Below are 19961 nucleotides of genomic sequence, written 5' to 3' on the forward strand. Positions count from 1 at the left end.
TACCACAATTAATCCCCATATTTCTTACACTGCTGCAAATCAACAGTTACCCAGATTTTTCCACACTTGCTCTAGTTTTTGTCTTTTCCATTTTTAACCCCAGACTTCATATCATTTCACCTCCTCCTACTTCAGTACGCATCTCTGAAATGTATAAACATTTCCTTACTTAGCCATAGTCCCAGAAAAATCCCTTTTAAAAGCAGCACAGAAGGTAGCCTTGTGGAGATGGCAAATAGTGCATGCGCAGTGAGGCTTGGGATGACATTTTCACTGACCACACAGAAAGTGCTAAGTCTCTGAGACACTGGGGGAGAAACAGGATGCCATATTCTGGAAGATGGAGCCAGAGCAGCTCAGAAAGGGCTCAAGGAATGACAACGACCAGTAATGACAAGGAATCTGAACAATGAGTACGGCAAAGTCACATTTCTAAATATGCACATTCACTAGACACAGTAGTAAATTTTATAACTACAAGTTTGACTCTGTCACTTGCATCACGAAAGGTTTATATATCCAAACTGGCCAAAAAAAGAAAGAAAGAAAACTGTTGTAAGCCATCCGTTGAGTAATGGGGCATTGCTTCATCCTCAGGATTGCATACAGGGTAGCTTCAGTCCATTATCTGCCAGCTCCTGCCAGGCCTGCTCCTCCCAACAAGACCACTTCTTGAGTATCCACCAGATGCCACGCACTATGACAGGCCCTGAAAATACTCACTGCCTATGCACTTGCCAGCCCTGTGAAGGACATCCTCCTAGACCCTCCTCGCTTCAGGGAAGAAAACTTAAGCATCGAGAAACGGAGTCCTATTCCTCAGGAAATAAATATGAAACATTGCTCTGACTTATTTTTCCTGCTGCCCTTGCAAGCTCTACTGTCCCGTGACCCAAGTACTTGCTTCAGACGGGCCACAAACCACATGGCAACATCAAGGGATCTATTACACACTTGCATGAGGGAGCACTGCAAGATTTGAGGGAGGGCTCCACGTCTGCATGATCGTGGTCCAGCCAGCCCCCCACTTCGTCATGGCCAAATCATTGTTTCTGGCTGTAACCATCTGGTGATCAATGGGAGATGACACCACAGAGTGGTGACTCCGATTTTGCTATGACAGCAAGAACAGTCAAAGCACTTGCAGAGAGCTTTGGCCATAGGGCAGCTGAATGGACCCAAGCTTCAGTTACAGTCTTTGGCTGGCGCCACGGCTCACTAGGCTAATCCTCCGCCTGTGGCACCAGCACTCCAGGTTCTAGTCCCGGTTGGGGCACTGATTCTGTCCCAGTTGCTCCTCTTCCAGTCCAGTTCTCTGCTATGGCCCAGGAAGGCAGTGGAGGATGGCCCAAGTGCTTGGGCCCTGCACCCGCATGGGAGACCAGGAGGAAGCACCTGGCTCCTGGCTTCGGATCAGCGCAGCGCGCTGGCCATAGCAGCCGTTTCAGGGGTGAACCAACGGAAGGAAGACCTTTCTCCTCTCTGTCTCTCTCACTGTCTAACTCTGCCTGTCAAAAAAATTTTATTTATGTATTTTGAAAGTCAGAGTTACAGATATATATATATATATATATAGAGAGAGAGAGAGAGAGAGAGAGATCTTCCATCTTCTGGTTCACTCCCTAGATGGCCACAATGGCCAGGGCTGGGCCAGGCCAAAGTCAGGAACCAAGAACTTCATCCGGGTCTCCCATGTGGATGCAAAGGCCCAAGAACTTGGGCCACCTTTTACTGCTTTCTCAGACCATTAGCAGAGATCTGGATCAGAAGAGGAGCAGCTGGAACATGAACAGGTGCCTATATGGGATGCTGGTGTCACAGGTGGCGGCTCTCCCCGTAAGGCCACAAGGCCGGCCCCCAGTCACACTCTTGATGTGTGACCACTGCATGTGTTTGTTCAAACATCCTCTGGGACAGAGTTCCTAACTCCATTTGATAGCTGTTCTCTGCCATCTCCTCTGATATTAACATCATAGGATGGGGAAGAGAAACAACCAGTGTCGTCCTGCCCACGCAGGTGGTGCCGCACATGCAGGTATGGGTCGGGTATAAAAGCAAAACAAAAACTTGTGCCTCTTTGTTTTGCATCCTCCCTACGCTGCAGGGTGATCCCCAGCAAGTCATTCAACTTTCCTTTCCTGCCGTCTCTTTATCATCAAAATGTGGTATCTGAGGCTCATGGCTGAAGTAGCCAAATAATATTATCCAATTAAGGTGAAAATCGCTATATAAATGCTATAGAGGCGAGGACTTAAATAGCCACATATGGTTTCATGAAAAGCACTCCAGTGCATCAGCTAGCAGTAAAAAACATGCAGGAGTGAAATGATCTGGCTGGAAATGAACTGCAAATTGATAAACATTTAGTTGCTAATGCAGTGTTTATTATTTTTTACTAGGATAAAAATTAACTTGTGCGGCCTTGGCCAGCAAACAGCTTGAACTCCACCATCTGGGTTGTGGAATCAGTTTTTCTGTAGCCTTGGGTTACAGGTTATTGTTGCCAGCTTTGATTTTATTTGTAAACAAGCCCTGGATACTCAGACAGCAGATCTGGGAGAGGCTGCTGGGAAGCACATCAAACACGCCAGCGCACCAAAGGGTGACTCCAGCGAGAGCATCAGGGAACAAGGCTGTGGCCCCTGCCTGCACCCCATTGCCCTCCATGTCCGGCATTGCCACGTGGGTGGGAGAAATCACCTTGACCCTGAGAAGCTACGGGCAGCGCACAAAGCGAAGAGAGCTCGCTAGGCACTGCAGGGCACGGGAGGCGAGCACGGGCAGGTTCTTGGGCGGACTGGGGCGAGGCAACGTGGCATTGCCAGTGGCAGCCCCAGCTGCAGACGCGGGCTTCTCCCCTGGAGCCTTTTCCATCAGCTTCGCAAGCAGCTGGATCAATTTACTGCAGCGCTCTCCACAAGCACGGGCTAACTTATCACTCATGGAAATCCCCTTGGTTTCAGGGAATCAGGTAGCGTTCAGACTCCCAGCAGAGAGAGAGAGAGAGAGAGAGAGAGAGAGAGAGAGAGAGAGACTGCAAGGCTAAGGGCTTCCAAACAGGCTGTTTGGTTTGTAGTAAATTAAAGGGAGTGGGTGGTTGAGGTAAGAGTAATGTTATCCTGTAGAGTGTGGTCCTCTTTGACGTCAGCAAAATGTTTCTGTCTCTCCCTTCCCTCCTCTCTCCCCTTTCCCCCACCCCTACCCTCCTCTACTTCCTCCCTCCTCCCTCCCTCCCTCCTTTTGTCAGAGACGGATGACATAGAGGAGCTCTGGAAAACTGCTCAGAGTTTTGCAACATAGCTCAGAAAATTCCCACATTTTCAAAAACGTAGGCTATTGTGGGAGGCGGGTACATCAGCAAGACAAAAATACGTGTGACTCAGGGAAGGAAGAGGGGAAAGCAAACAGTAACCACGGCCGGCAGTGCATTCCTCCCTTCCTCTTGCCTGATTAGCAGTTCTGTCCCAGAGAACATTCTTCCTGTGGCTGCAGCTGGCCTGAAATAGTGTCCCGGAGAGCATGCGCTCTGCTCCCCGGCTCTGTGGGACTCAGCCTGGGCTGCTGGACCAGGCAGGATTTCTCCTCTCTCCCCAGCACACCACACCCACTCTGCACTGCAGTTGTTTTTTTCTGCTCATCAAAGACAGCAGTGGTGCCCCCAGGTTGGCATACAACTGTCTAGAACAAGGATTCAAGGCTAGGTGAGTGCTTGTCCTCTGACCCTGCAATACTTCCACTGCTTTTGTTTGGCCCCTGTGATTCAACAGGGGCAGCCATGAACAAGCCTTGGGTCCAGCTGCCCAGTCACAGACCCAGAACTGCTGCTTACATAGCTTTGCACTGCTGTGTGTCCCCAGTGAGGGTACTCAGTCTCCAGAGTGACTTGACTGTCATTCTTTTCCCAGGCAGCTCTTTAAAAGCAGAAATCTAGAGGCCTGTACTGTGGCACAGTGGGTTAAGCCACCACTGCAGGCAACAGTTCGAGTCCTGGCTGCTCCACTTCCAATCCAGCTGCCTGCCTGGGAATGCAGCGGAAGATGGCCCAAGTCCTTGGGCCTCTGCACCCATGTGGGAGACCCAGAAGAAGATCTTGGCTCCTGGCTTTGGCCTGGCCCAGCCCTGGTTGTTGCAGCCATTTGGAGAGCGAACCAGCAAGTAGACGATCCCTCCCTCTCTATCTCCCTCCTTTTTTTCCATGTACCTCTGCCTTTCAAATAAATAAATAAATCTTAAAAAAAAAAAAAAAAGAAATCTATCTGGACCTCCCAGGCTCTGAAGTGCCGCCTGCAGACTCCAGGTACACAAGTGCCTGATGCTCTCCTTGTATTGGGATATGCTGCTTCCTCCCTCGTCCCTTCTCTGACCTGGACAGCAAGAGCGTCAGCAGACCTTCGAACAGGGAGCATTTTGTAACCCAGAGCCTCTTCACACTTTCTGCAGACACAATGCTCCAGGCACATTGGTGATGGAAAAATCCATGCACGAGAAAACACAGAACAGTCACAACCCAAGAATGTATTCAGAAATTAGTCCTGGGACCTGAGAAACAGCCGTGTGTGTAGGAGCCATGTGTGTTCATGAGTATGTAACAGAGCTTCTGTGGGACTGCAGGCCCCAGGGGCAGGGTGGGTGGGCATTTGGCACAGTGGTTAAGTCACCACTTGGGACTCCTACATCCTGTATCAGAGTCCCTGGTCAAGTTCCAGATAATCCACAAGTCTGTCTCTCTCTCTCTCTCTCTCTCTCTCTCTCTAATAAAATGAAAACAAATAAGGAAAACACAGGCCTGGTGCACAGTAAATTTTTTTTGACAGGCAGAGTGGACAGTGAGAGAGAGAGAGAGACAGAGAGAAAGGTCTTCCTTTGCCGTTGGTTCACCCCCTAAATGGCCGCTGCGGCTGGCACGCTGCGGTCAGCACACCACACTGATCAGAAGCCAGGAGCCAGGTGCTTCTGATCTCCCATGCGGGTGCAGGGCCCTTGCTTGGGCCATCCTCCACTGCCTTCCCGGGCCACAGCAGAGAGCTGGACTGGAAGAGGGGCAACCGGGGCAGAATCTGGCACCCCGACCGGGACTCGAACCCAGTGTGCCAGTGCCACAGGCAGAGGATTAGGCTAGTGAGCTGCGGCGCCGGCCTCATGGTAGATATTTTATATGAGTATTGGGCAGATGGAAGAATAAGCAAGTGAATGAGTAAGAGAAATGCATTGGCTTAGAAAACAAACAAAAAAAGCCAAAAAGGAGCCCCAACTTTCTGAGAGATAGGGGGAGTCTGCTGGAAAGGTTTGGAAGAGAACAGACTTGGAAAGTGTAAATGCAAACCAGGAGGCTGACATAATGACGACTGATGCTAACAGCATTAGATAATGTGCGTGGAGCACTGGCTATGTGCCACACTGTGAATATCTTACATGGAGCATCTTGCTTAGTCTTCATGGAAACCCCAGGAGGACAAGACTAGGTTGAGGGTATGGTCACTCTTTGAGGCCCCCAGTAAGAAAATCCCACACCCAAAGAGGGACTTGAAGCAGATCTAATGAGCCCAGATCAACCCTTGTGGATCTTCCAACTTGGCAGAGTGGACGCTTCCCTGGTCCTACCTGCCAAAGGCTGGCTTTCGATGTAATTTCTGCCCCCACTGCACCCTTTGGGGAGGGGACAGCTGCTTCCTGCTGACTCACCATGCGGAAACCCTGAGGGGCTAAGAGAAGAGTAAGCTCTGATCCCCGCGTGGCAAAAGGAGTCTGCCTGCATCCACCCCACTGCTCCTTCCCTCTCTGGGAAATGCCAGGCATTGGAAGGAAGCCGGGGGCCTGGGTTGGAAGAACCAGCATCTTTGAGCCTGCAGCCCATTTCCTCTGGCTGGGTAGCCTCTGGGATGTTAAGAGAACCAAGTTAGCGGAATGATGCCATCAGCTCCGTCCTCCAGAGGCCATCTCGCTGCTTTGAGAGAGGAGCAAGGAACTTGGGTGCCTCCCAACTGAAGTGTCTGTGCCTCACGGCCCTGGCTCATGGAGGGGAAGCAGGCTCTACTTTGAGCACCCTCCAGGGGACCCTCTAACTCCACCTCCTGTTTCCTCTCCAGGAAACACATCTCACACCTTTCTTGGCCACATAGGGGAATTCGGTCTCCTTTATGTTCTGCACCATTGCTCTACTGAATTCCTCTCTTTCTTCCCAATGTGCCTTGTAGCCCTCGTGTCACAGAGGTGCACTGCAGGCCGCACTCCTGTAGGACATGAATCGCATTGCTTCTTGTGAGACCTTCTCTGGCTGGGGGCAGGGCGTGAGTGGTATTTTCACCAGAGCTCTCGGAGGAGCTTCTGCTTGAATGGCTTATTTGCCTCTGATCACCAGGACAGAGCAGAGCTAGCTGTTGACCTGCCTTCCTCCCCACTCCCCAGGCACCTGCCACACACACACCCTCGGCCTTCCAAGCTGACTGGATTCCTATCACCCACTCATTGGCATTCCATTAAAAACCTGGACTATTGGTGATAAGCCTTTGAGGACATGGGGATGCTTAGTCTGAGTTGAACATTACACACTGTATACATGTATTGAAACATCACAAAGTGCCCCACAAATATGTACAGTTTTTATCTGAGAATTTAAAAAAAATATGTTTTAAAAAGGTGGGATATCAATAGGCTCCGCAGTGCCACTCAGGAACTCAGCGGCCGTGTGACCCACCTGCACAAAGGGACAGAACACTCAGCCTCTGCCAGGTGGTGCAGCTGTCTGTGTTCAGGCGATGGGGGCGAAGATGAAGCACACGCCCTGAGGCTACCTGACACAGCGAGTTGCCAGCCCCCACTAAACACGCATGCAACCCTGACCGCCAGTGTCCCTGAAAGGAGGCACTGGTAACAGCCAGAGAGTGCTCTCTGTAGCACAGACACCCAGTTCTAATCCTGGCTAACTCGAGGCTGACCCTTGGACTTGTCCTCTATAAAATGAGGACAATCACACGTCCCTAGGGGGCTAATCCCACAACTATAAAACTTCTAGTGCGGCGTCGGCCCTTAATAACTTCAGTCCATTTTTATTGTTAGCAGGCACAGTGTACACAGTGCCTTGGCACTGAAGACAATAGATACCATTTACTGAGCAGTTTTTATGAGCCATGTGCGTTAAGTACATTATCCCTACTCACACCAGCCTACAAAGTAGGTATCAGCAGCCTCATTTTGTAAATAAGGAACATGAGGCTCAGAGCAGTTAAGTAACTCACCCAAAGTCACATAGACAGTTCGAAGCAAACACAGGGCTCACATTAAAGGAACACACCCTTGCTCACCAGGCTGTGCTGGCCTACACCTCCATGCAGTTCAGTACACACAGAGCTCTGCTCCCCTGCAGGGTACCACGGAGGAAATGTCCAGTGAGTGTGCAGAGAGCTCTACTGCTGTGTGTGTGTGTGTGTGTGTGTGTGAGCATGTAGGGCATGTTTCCAGCTCAGGACAGCACTGTTATATGGCACACCAGTGAGCCAAAGGCTCAAGCTCAAAACTCATGTATTGAAAGGCTCATCTGCAGGGGGCTGGTGGCTTAGTGGGTAAAGCCACTGCCTGCAGTGCCTGCATTCCACATGGGTACCAGTTCAAATCCCAGCTGCTCCACTGCCAATGCAGATTTCTGCCTATGGCCTAGGAAAGCAGTGGAAGATTGCCCAAGTCCTTGGGCCCCTGAACCCATGAGGGAGACCCAGAAGAAGCTCCTAGCTTCAGATCGGCGCAGTTCTGACCGTTGTAGCCCATTCAGGGAGTGAATCATCAGATGGAAGATCTCTCTCTCTCTCTTTCTCTCTCTCTCTCTCCCTCCCTCCTTTCTCTCTCTGTACCTCTGCCTTTCAAATAAATAAATAAAACTAAAAAAAAATAAATAAAGAAAGAAAGGCTCATCTATGATTTGGCAGGACAGACCCTTAACCCAGAGCGAATTTAGAAAACAAACAAGGGCCATTCACAAGGACTATGGTTCAAATGAGAAGTTCCTGCACAGTAATAAAGGCAAATCCGTCAGACAGCATGGACCATGTTCAGTTAATGATAAATGTATTGTAAGTAGTTAAAAAGAGACAGCAAAAGGTAAAACCAGTTTATGCGTGGGCAGCAATGTGTCCTCGGCCCTTCTTGGAGATGGAGCCAGCAAGCACAAAGGCATTGAGTAGAACAGACAGAATTCAGCCGTGCAGACCTGCTGGCATCCCTAGATGAGCCTCAGTGGGAATGTGCCTACGCGGCTGAGTAGGAGGTAACACAAGGGCTCCGACTGGTGGAAATACTGTCCTCTCTATATCCCTCCAAACAGCCTCTCATTTGTTAATTTTGTTAATGACGAAGACTCCCCTTCAGCTTTTTCTTCTTAGCAAAACCAGGCTTGTTAAGAATCCAGACTTCTTAACTGAAATGGCCTGGATGTCACTCTGTTACAGCAGACCCAACGTTCCATGCTGAATCAGACCCCATACTATATCAACTATGAGTCACACATAGGTAAATGAGCCCTAGAAGGAAGAGAGATAATGGGGTGACATTTATCAGCGGCTGAATCTTAGGAAATGACGAGCATTGCCTAATCGCTGGTTGTATTCGTATATATTGCCTTCCAGATCGTTGCTTGGTAGCTCTGGGGATGGTTTCTAACTGTCAATATTTACAGGAACCAGGCACTTAACAACACAGGCCAAATGGGCTGGATATCTCCAAGGATGAGTCATGCCTTTTATCTAAGGTCACTCTTCAGCATCCCCGTTGGCTGCAGTGGCCTGGAAGTCCTCAGGTCATTGAAAGGCACGTGCATGGTTATGGGGCATGTGCACCGTCCTCTGGATGTACCAACACTTGGGAAAGCAAAACATGGGGCGGGGAGGGAGGTGGATAGGGTCGAGAGAGAGCATAAGTTTGAAAACATCTAGACCTGTGGGTTGTCTTTTTTTTTTTTTTAAGATTTACTTATTTATTTGAAAGTTAGAGTTACATAGAGAGAGGAGAGGCAGAGAGAGAGAGGTCTTCCATCCCCTGGTTCACTCCCCAATTGGTTGCAATGGTCAGAGCTGTGCTGATCCAAAGCCAGGAGACAGGAGCCTCTTTCAGGTCTTCCATGTGGGTGCCGGGGCCCAAGGACTTGGGCCGTCTTCTACTGTTTTCCCAGGCCATAGCAGAGAGCTAGATCGGAAGTGGAGCAGCTGGGACTCGAACCGGTGCCCATATGGGAAGCCAGCACTGCAGGTGGCAGCTTTACCCACTATGCCACAGCGCCAGCCCCTATAGTTTTTTCTAATATGTGTTGTCCATGACCTTTTTTGAAGACCCTGTTGTACGCATGGATTTCAAAATTTTTTTTTGCACCAAAATAAACTTATCTTTTAACTCCATTTTCTATTAAAAAAAAAAAACTATGATGGGTTCCAGATTTTTTATTAATTGCAGCAAAAGGAACTTATATTTTAATGCCATTTTCCACCCACTTTTTGAAATATTTTCTGTACACACAAGCAGATGCACATAAAGGAAGGCGGGGCTGTCTGGATCCAGAGCCTGGCAGCCCATCCAGCCTGGTTATTTTTAAGCAAATTAGACCCACATTCCCAGCCAGCCAAGGTGGAAACACTGAACACCATTCAAGCATTGGAAGATGATTTTCTTTTGTTTCTTTTTTTTTTAGCTTTTGAAAGCTTAATGTGTTCAGGAGTCACTCATCTCATATGGAGCTAACCTCCAAAGAAGGCCACACCTGAAGCCTCATCAAGTAGGAGAACTCTGCATGCACTAGGCTGGGAGCAACAGGAAGAGGCCAGGGCCTGTGAGCAGCCATGGAGGCCAACAAAGGAAAGCGCGGAGAGGAAGTCGGCCAGAAGGGGCAGAGCTGGGGGTAGCTTTGACACTCTTGCTGGGTTGGCCTTAACCCTTCCCTGGCATGTGTTCTTGTGTTTGTACGCAGAAAAGAAAGAGAAGCTTGTTTTGGCATCATTATTAAATGAAGAAATAATATCAGACTTGAGAAATGCCACTACCGATGTGAGGGAAAAGTGACTGATACGCAAGCTTCACTCCCCAGTGTGCACACAGCAGCTAATTACAGCCACACTGGCTGTCACATCCTGCCTAAAGTCCTTTGGGGAACCAGTACTATGCAACAGGGGACCCGTTGGTCAACACTGAGCTCCTGGAATCCCAATTTCCTTTCAGATCAGTGAGCTAAACTAGGATTGCCAAAGGATCCTAAAAGAGAAGAAGTTTAGGGGCTGGAGCTGTGGCGCAGTGGGTTAAAGCCCTGGCCAGAAGCGCCAACATCTCATATGGGCACTAGTTCTAGTCCCAGCTGCTCCTCTTCCAATCCAGCTCTCTGCAGTAGAAGATGGCCCAAGTCCTTGGGCCCCTGCACTCACATGGAGACCTGGAGGAGGCTCCTGGCTTCGGATCGGCGCAGCTCCGGCTGTTGCGGCCAAATGGGGAGTGAACCATGGGATGGAAGACCTGTCTCTCTGTCTCTGCCTCTCTCTGTAACTCTGTCTTTCAAATAAATAAAATAAATCTTTAAAAAAAAGAGAGAGAAGTTTATTATTGAGCTGTGTGGTGGAAAATGTCATTGATCCAAAATGGTAGATGCCACAGAAGAATGAGAAATAGCAAGGCTTCCATACTGTGATGCTTTTCAGATGGGCCTAGATTTTTAACAGGCCCAACATGCTTGAAGGCTCAGAGATCTTAAGATGATCCCATGATGCAACAAACTTATGAGACCCGCAGACAAAGTGGTCAAAGCACACAGCCATCAGCCAGGGCCATAAGTCAAAGGCCAATCCTCCCGTGGCAGTTGTGTGGAAACAGAACACTGGAATCATCTGTAGTCACAAAGGGCAACAAGGGATGTAATCATGGTCTAGAGAACTCTTTTATTGTGGCCCTCACCAGCCACAGTGTACCATAAAGCAGGGGCTGGGAAACACCCTGGTGCACACCCTGTCAGCTGCACAGTCACAGCGTGTCTACAACAGCTGGGACCCTCTTCCCAATCAGCCCGAGACACGCACACTCAGCTGCTCAGTCAGGCCATGGGTGTGTTCTGGCCACGTGCATGCACACACATGCACTAAAAAAGAACTTGTTGCAGAAGGGGGCAGCCAGAAGAACACAGTTCCCCTGGTTCTATGTTAAAGGGTTTCCACTATATTCCAGAGCTGCTGCAGGGTGGCATCTGCTGGGAGCCCTCTGTTTCATTTCCCCCCTAAGTTCCTCTTTCTGCTGAGGGTAGAGGTAAGGAGAGGCTGCATAGGGAGGGGTTTGGGAGGAGAAAATCAAGAAGAAAGGATGGACCCATTCCTGTTCCTCTTTCCCCTGTACTTCTCCACTTTGGTCTCTAAGTCTTGTATAGTAAGTGCACAGCATTACGTGCTGGAAGACTGCACTAGTTTGCCTGGGCTGCCATAACAACGGACAGCAGACTGTATTTCTTCACATTCTGAAGGTTCGAAGTCCAAGATCAAGGTGTCAGCAGGCTTGGTTCCTCCTGAGGCCTTGCTCCTGGGCTTGCAAATGACCAGCTTCTCCATGTCTTTACGAGGTCTTCCTCTGCTCTTATAAGGACACCAAGGAAAATGGATTCAGGCTCACCCTTAGGACCTCCAAAGGGTTTTTAAAGACCTTTAATCACCTCTTTAAAGACACTATGTCCAAATAAGTTCACATTCTGAGGTTCTGGGAGTCGGGACTTCAACCAAACCAAAGGTGAAGCAGGAAGAGAAGTCAACCCGTGTGTATAGATCCCCCGCCGCGGGCTTCGCACTGGGCCAGGCAGCAGAAACAAAAGATCAGAAGACATCATCTCAGCTCTATGTGACTGAATGACAAAATTACATCCCAGCAAGTGAGTGAAAGGCGTGGCTGGCTGCATCCATCATGAATGACTTCAGTGAACCAACATCAACACTGCTCCCACAGCCCGGAGGGCTCAGCAAGCTCGACCGCCAGCAAGTCCAGGAGCGTCACTGAGCCCAGAGCTGGCAGCCCACTGCCACCTCCACCTGCAATGGAGTCACACAGGGGCCACCACCCCACGCCCAGAGAAGCCTGCCAGCTGTTGCCCAGAGCAGAACCACGAGGTGAGGCTCTCCCAGACGAATCCAGGCCTTTCCAGATGCCCTCTTGTTGTCCCCAGTGAGAGCTGGCCCACAGCAGACCACAGAACAGAACTGAAATGCAGGGTCTCCGGTTAGCTCTGCTGAGGGGCAGCCCACCAGACCACACCAGCTGCCACGAGTGACAGGCAATGTTCTGTCCCAGGATAGTCCAGCCCGTGACAGGAGAGTAAAAGTTTCCACATCCTCAACTGCGCCCCGTACACTCACTGTGCCCAAACCTGCACCCCAATTAGAGGAACAGAAAGGCAGCATGTCTGCCGCGTTGTAATCCGTGCCTTCTTCCTCTTGCTCCAGATAATTCAACTGCGTCACTCGATTGTTATTATCGGTGCTGTGAGTGTTTACTTAATCAATCTTCAAAGAGATTTCCAGGCGGGGATTTTGGTGACTAAATCGAGGTCAGAGTTCCTCTGACCATCAATCAGGGCCAGCAGGGGGCAGGCCCAGCTGATGGTCACCTGATCACAGCAGCTGTGCGACAACTTTGAGCCAGTTCCTGTCCAGTATCCCTTCCCAGCTCTTGGTGAACCCAGACACCGGTCAGTTCCTGAATTGCAGTGACACGCCACGCACTCACACAGGCCTCCCCTGCTTGGGTGACTCCTCTTTATTGCTTTCTAGCACATTCTCTCTCCAGTCCAAACACAATTAAGTCACAGCAGCCTATCTGTGAATCTTTCCTTTATCACCAAACATGCAGCCCAAAAGCACGGGGCTGGTATTTCCTCTGACCCAGTAGGGATTTTTATGGGGTTTTTATTTGGTTTCACTTTTGCCATGCTTCTGAGAATGGTTCTTTTGTTCTTCCTTCACTCTCTGCTTAAGTCCTCCAAGCCATTCTGCTCAGAAAACCACAAAGCTGCTGCCCCAGACAGGTAACCCCCCCAAAAAATGGCACTGAGAAAACCCCCATCTTCCTATAGATTTTCAAGCTATAAAGCATCAAGTTCTCAGCACCGAAGCGGTCCCTCCCCCAAGGCCAAGCCCCTCACAGCCAGGCCTGGGGGAAGCAGAAGCAAGGCCGGGAGCCCCGTCTTCATCCTAGGACTGAGGGAGAGCTTCCCACATGTGGTGTGGTGGACCCAGGGATTTGCTGGCCAGAACAGAAAATACGCCCTCCCTGGCTCATCTTGGAATCCAAATGTGAGCTGAGCCATCAGCTCAGCTCCTCCCCAGACACAGTGACTGAGCCGGTGATGTCACTTGGCCCTGGTGAAGCCATCAAGGAGTCTCTTAGAATCTTTTGAACTCGTAGTCTGTCTCTGATGAAGAAGCCTTTAGGTGCATGATAAGGAAAAGTGGCCATCATGTCCATCACCTGCCATGTAGGGTAAGTTTCTCAAAGAGATTAAAATCAGCATCTGCAGGAAGTTGAGATGAAAGAAGAGAAAGCACCTGGTAGTGTTGGGTCCTAACCGCAGGTGTCCTGGGTCCTACAAAGCCCCCTTCTAGAAGCCGTGGCCAGTTTGGTTTGCCTCACTATGTACAGAGGCAAAGAAGAAAGTGGGAGAGAAGGTAGCCCACTCCTCAAGCTGATGGAGAGCACTGGAACAGAGAGTCCCACTTGTAGTTTTGCAAAGGGCTTCCAGGTCTTTCTCAAGTCAATGCTCAGGGTTACCCACTGCGAGGCAGAGGCAATTATCTGGATAACTGGGGTGTTTCTTAGAACAGGTGTCAAGTGACAGCACTCTTGTGACAGATCCTTGGAAAACTCAGTCCTTTAGGATAAATCATGGCTCTTCTTGTAGGAATGTGCCAGTTGCAACCCCACCACCCTCATCATATCATTGGTTAAATGGACAATTGGCCTCCAAAAGAACTAGTTCAACTACCTCCTCCATCAGTTTAACACCTTCCTAGATGGAGCCCCTTCAGAATCTAGCTGCTTTTCCGATTACGAGACCCTGAAACAAGGAAGCTCCGGAGGTGGGCACAGACCCAGAGGTACCCACTGTACTCCACTGTGCTCTCTCAGCTGAAACCACAGAGGGGACTCATGTCAGAAGGGCTTACCCAGCTGAGAGTGAGGCCATAGGACCCAGCCTAACCCCCTTACTCACCCAGAAGGGTCAATGGAGAGCCAGTAGCCACAAGGGGTCAGAGCCTCAATTTTGACTGCAAGTTCAAAGACTCTAGCTGAAGCCACACAGTGCCCCCTGGCATCACTCTGAGAAATGGATCCAGTCCTGAGTCAGAGAGGAAGCAAACACTCACTGAATCACCATCCACTTCCTCCTGCCCGCAGCAGCTCGGCCAAGACCAGCAGCAGCTTCCCAGGAACAAATTAGTGATCAACACTCGGAAAAGTTGATGCTCCAAGAAGAGCAAGCAGAGACCCCTGGCCTGCTGAGAACCACCGGGACCGACTTCAGTGGGGCCCCCCGCCCCCTGTGTTTTCCAGAGTAAAGCTGCACATCTTGTAACAGCCCCTATCCTGTCCTGCACTGACCTTGGATGTGTTATTTTTCACTTCCCTGTTCAGAACACAGCCACACTTTCCAAATGCCATGAATCATCACCACCGAGCAACGGCCATTTAGCAAGGCAGGAAACCACTGAGCGCCAGACCTGGAAGGAGCAGCTCCTGCTGCAGCCTCCCCCGCCCTGGCTGGTCATTGTGGCACTAGGCCACAGCGGAGGCTGCCTGGGCAGTTCCCGCTCTGTGTGCTCAGCTTCTCCACCATCAGCCCACAGGCAACATTAGGCAGCTCCTGGCTTTTCCAAAGCTCTCTTGGTTGCATTGTCTGAAACAAAACTGTCACCTTCCAATCCCAAGAAGGACAGACATGGATGGACCCATTGAAGATCAAGAGAGATCAGATCAGCCAGATCCACCATAGAACACGAGGGGAGGCATGATCTCTGTCTGCAAGTAGCTTTGCAATTGTAGGACAAATGTGGCCCATGTCATGCAAGCCCCTTTACCACTAGAAACATGTGCCTTCTACATGCCATTCACTAAGTTCCCAAGTAGCCACTGGTGAAGCCAAAAATCAATTAATCGTCAGTGTGATGTCAGCATCCTCAAGAGCTGTCAAATTTTTCTGTGTTGAGCTCCTGGCTCCCAATATTTCTGAATAACACATCTGTTCTCATGACAGTCTTAAGTTATGACATAGTAATGAAACCCTCATATAATGTTATTATTTTTTTTCCTCTGTTTAACCATAGACAGTGCCATTCAAATGTAGAATGGGCAAGGAAATGCAAATACACACAACTATGAAACATCAGGTTTAACCTACTAGATTGGCCAAAATTTTAAAATTTGACGATGTGGCCAAAGAGTGCAAAAATGGGCAGCCTCCCACACTATTGGTGGATGGAAAGTGTTCTACATTTTCCAGAGGGAGTTTGATCATCACAGTTATTAATGAGTGCCTTTTGACTCCTGATTTTAATATTTAAGAATTTATTCTCAGCTGAATAATCAGAAAAAATGCATCACAGTGTGGTAATAAATACAAAAAAAAACAATAAAATAAGGTTGAAATGATCTCAATGTGATTGAGCCACATTAAATGTAAATTATGATACATTTAATAAAAATAAAATGTAGCCATTAAAACAAAGGAGGGGAGAAACAGGTGTTTGGGACAGTCATTAAGAATTAACTTGGGTCACCACATCCCATATTGGGGTGCTTCAGTTTAGGTCTGGGCTCTGCTTCTGACTCCGGTTTTCCACTAATGTGCACCCCTGGGAAGCAGCAGGTGATGGCTCAGGTGGATCTCTGATGCCCACAGAGGAGGCCAAGCTTGAGTTCCTGGCTTCTAGCTTCAGCCTGGCCCAGCCCTAGAAGCTGTAGGCATTTGATCAGTGCACTAGCAGTGACTGGAAGTTCTTGCTCTCTCTCTCTCTCTCTCTCTCTCTCCCTCTCTCTTCCTTCCTCCCTATCTCTTCTCTGTTGCTTGCCTGTCAAATAAATTAACAAAATAATTTTTAAATAATTTTAGAAATCTATATCTAAAGCCATAGAAGAATATTCACATGGATCATTTGATAGATGAAGAGACAGAACAACACATAAAGCCATTCATGTACAGATGTTGCGAGAGCTGTGTGCATGAAAGAGATTGTTAACAATGGTCATCTCTGCCCAGTGGGCTTTGCAGATGACATTTACTTTCTTCTTCGTATTTTCTGTATTTCTTAAATTGCCTACAATAAACATGAAGCATTTTTAGGATCAAAGGAAAAGCATTTTGTTTTTGTTTTAAAATGAAAAACAACACAAATTTAAAAGCAGTTTGCTTCCCTGACGGGTCGCATCTGTCCAAGATAAGCTTTACATGTCTGCCCCCATTCTGGTGGAAAATGTTACTGGCTGTGGATACTCTGCCAAGGGGCCTTGGGCTCTGCTTGTTTGCCTGGAGCTCAGATGAGCTGAACTAGTTATGTCTACACTGGCTTCAGCAGCCGCTATATGCCAACTCGCCTGCCCAGAACAGCTGATCAGGGTCAGAAGTGGAGACACGGGCATGGCAGAGTTCTTCCCAATGGATGCCAAATAGCCAGTGTGGTAATCAAATCCCACATTTCAGAAACTGGAATTAACTAAATGAACCAGCAGAGACCTCTCTGGATGTCCAGGCAGAGTCGGATATTTTGAAAATATATAAAGTGCAATTCCTAGTTTCTTTAACTCCAGAAATAAAGTCTCAATCCTTGGAGACTATAGAAACTTAAAGCCAGAAAGATTCTTAAGAAGTCTTATATTCTAGAGCTTTCATTGGACACCAAAGAGCACCAAGGCCCAGAAAAGTAAAGTGATTGGCTCAAGATCACACAGCATCAAGATGACAAGAGTCACAGAGGTAGCTTGCATCTCCTTATCTGTAACGCAGGATTTCTACTGCATTATCATAATGAGGGCCAGTGCAGTGGGCAGGACAAGATGTTCTTCATACCCTCAGAAACTGTTCCTGCCAGGGGTCCGGAATACACTACAGTGGCCCCAGGCCCTGTAGAAGAGTCTTGTGAGGGTTGCATGTGGGCATTTTTACCCAGGAGGTCATGTGGTTTTCTGAAAGGGGAAGCATTTCTATCTTTCACCATATTTTCAAAGAGGTCCCATTGCACAAGAAAACTAGTAGCTGATGAACTAGAGTATGTTGGCAAACTTCTGTAAAGACTCAGGAAGTAGTGGCCGGTGTTTGTGGTACAGTGGGTTAAGCCACCTCCTGCGATGTCAGCATCCCATATGAGTGCTGGTTCGAGTCCCTGTTACTCCACTTCTGATCCAGCTCCATGCTAATGGCCTGCGAAAGCAGCAGAATATGGCCCAAGTGCTTGGGTCCCTGCCACCCTCATGAGAGAACTGGATGAAGCGCCTGTCTTCATGTGGCCCAGTCCCAGTCACTGTGGCCATTTGGGGAATAAACCAACAGAAGATTTCTTTCTATCTCTGTCTCTCCCTCTGTCACTCTGCTTTTCAAATAAATAAATAAAGGGCCATCACTGTGCTATCGCAAGTTAAGACTCAGCCTACAGGGGCCAGCACCATGACGTAATAGACTAAGCCTCCAGCTGCGGCATCAACATCCCATATGGGCACCAGTTAATGTCCTAGCTGCTAGATTTCCAATCCAGCTCCCTGTTAATGGCCTGAGAAAGCAGCAGAAGATGGCCAAAGTACTTGGGCCCCTGCACCCACATGGGAGGCCCAGATGAAGCTCTTGACTCCTGGCTCTAGTTTGGCCCAGCCCTGGCCATTGCAGCCATTTGGGGGAGTGAATTAGCAGTTGGAAGAACTCTCCCCCTCTCTGCCTCTGCCTCTCCCTCTATGTAACTCCACCTTTCAAATAAATAAATAAATCTAGAAAAAGAGAGAGAGAGACCCAGGAAGTAAACATGTTGGCTTTACAAGAGCATGGTCTCTGTCCCAGCCACTGAACTCTGCACTTGTAGTGTGAAAGCATCCATGCAGCAAAAAGAGAAGACAGACACAGCCATGTTCCAATAAAACTTTATTCACAAAAACAGGCTGTGGACCAGATTGGGCACGTCTCCCCTTCCCCCACCAGCAGTTAAGCCAATCCCTGAACCTGAGGATATGACCAGCTTCCTTTCCATTACGTCACATTCTGCTGCTGCCCTTTCTGTTGGGTGAACTGAATGAGACTGGGATTCCTGGCAGTGGACTCAGCCCTTAGCCAAGGACCACCCAGGAAGGGAGGAAGCACATAAAAGGAATTCGTTTCACTTTTTCATGAACAACAACAAGTTCTTTGAATTCGTAATTAGAAACTCTCTCTCTCTCTTTCTGTCACACACACACACACACACTGAGGTTACTGCAACTCATTTCCTGCTGCCCTGCTTGCAGTGTATTTTGAGCAAAATCATTGTTGACCGTGGATGATGACCTTTGACCTCTGGCGGCTGCCTGCAATATACTTTCCTGACTCATTTGCATATAGGCTGTTCAAAACCTGCTGGCACATTCATCCTACAAGAAAATCTCAAGACAGAAAGCAGTTTAGGAAGAACTGTTTTTCCCTCCTGTTGTGAGCCTAGAACCTCTTCAATTCAAGTCAACAAGTCTACACTGAGCACCTCCTATCTACCCTGAGTGCCCCGGGCTCTGAGGAGGGCTGGCTTCTGCCCAGAGCACAGGGCCTGGGGCCCAGGACGGCAGTCCTCTGCTCTTGCTCAGCCCTAGCTGTCCTGGGATCCCAACCAATCCTCACCGGCTACCTTGCTGGGAGTCTCTCTCTGCCCTGATTCGGAGAGGGGTGGAGAGAGGCCAGGCAGTGTCCCTCTGACCTCACCCCTTCCAAATTCCAGCAGCAAAAGGACTGAATCAGTCCCCAAAGTGAAAGCAGGTGAAACGAAAGCGTTTCCACTTGTGTGACTAAGTTCTCAATACAAGCTATCCGTGTACACTAGAAATATCATCTGTGGATAACAGCTTAGAGTTGGGAGTGTGTTCTTTGGGTTGGTTTAGACCCCTTTTCACAAGAACACACACCTCTCCGAGGAAGACAGACAACAAGTGCCAGAGAAGGGAGGCTGGGAGGTCTTGGGCCACGCTGTGGGGTGGGGGCGCCCTGGGCGGCCAGATGCCTCTGCCCCCTCCATCCAGCTGGCTCCTGCTCAGGCCCATTTCACATCTCCAAGGCTTCCCGAGGGTTCCTTTTTCTCTTTCTATCAGGACGAGTTTCCCAGACTTCTCATGGAAAATCCCTGAGCCGGCCACTTCCTGTTTTTATTGTGTTTTCCTCCCCCACTCATAGACCCTTTGACCTTTTGTCCTTTGTTGTGATTCTCCCTCTCCAGGGCGCCCAGGCTGAATCCCAGCCCCAAGGAGTCCTTAGCCCGCGTGGCCACTGAGGACAAGCAGTCTGCCTGCCCAGCCCGGCTCACACGCTGCGTGTGCTGAAACAAAGCCTTTCTCCCAGGGCTCTCAGAGTTGCTTCCTCTCCTGAAAATGGGGTGCTGGCTTTGGAGATGCCCGCTCGTCGTGAATGTGAGTCTTGATCACCATTGAGTCCTGAAGCTTCTGGATCCACTTTTAATTGGAGCTAGGAGTTTTTTTCTGCTTTGTTTTGACCACACTTCTATCCAGGAGTATGCCCTGTTCTTTTTCCTTTCTACTGTTTGTCCCCTTCCTCTGGGCCCTGCATTCCTGGCATATTTGGACAGAGCAGGGCTGGCCTGAGGCCACTTTTCTAAGTATCTTCTCAGTCCTACAGTCCTGCTTCCAACACAGTCTCTTTGCTTTGTTTATTCTGGACTTCCCACTCCCAGGCAAGTGCCAGATGCGGGGCAGGACCATGGAGTCAGACTTCCACAGACACCAAGGCACAAACA

The 19961-nt window shown here is 49.1% G+C and overlaps 2 long non-coding RNA genes across 3 annotated transcripts in view; one reads left to right on the top strand and one right to left on the bottom strand.

Annotated features, from left to right (window-relative positions):
• The window catches only part of LOC103350930 (uncharacterized), a 221876-nt gene that overhangs the window by 113126 nt on the left and 88789 nt on the right, over positions 1 to 19961 (bottom strand). The gene's annotated exons all lie outside the window — the stretch shown is intronic.
• LOC127483459 (uncharacterized) lies at positions 3240 to 4251 on the top strand. Its single transcript, XR_007909704.3, has 2 exons — positions 3240 to 3701; positions 3906 to 4251. It is a non-coding gene; the product is annotated as an uncharacterized LOC127483459 (long non-coding RNA).

Source organism: Oryctolagus cuniculus, chromosome 13, assembly GCF_051225735.1.
Source record: "Oryctolagus cuniculus isolate XC-2025 breed Fujian yellow rabbit chromosome 13, ASM5122573v1, whole genome shotgun sequence".
Classification (NCBI taxonomy): domain Eukaryota; kingdom Metazoa; phylum Chordata; class Mammalia; order Lagomorpha; family Leporidae; genus Oryctolagus; species Oryctolagus cuniculus.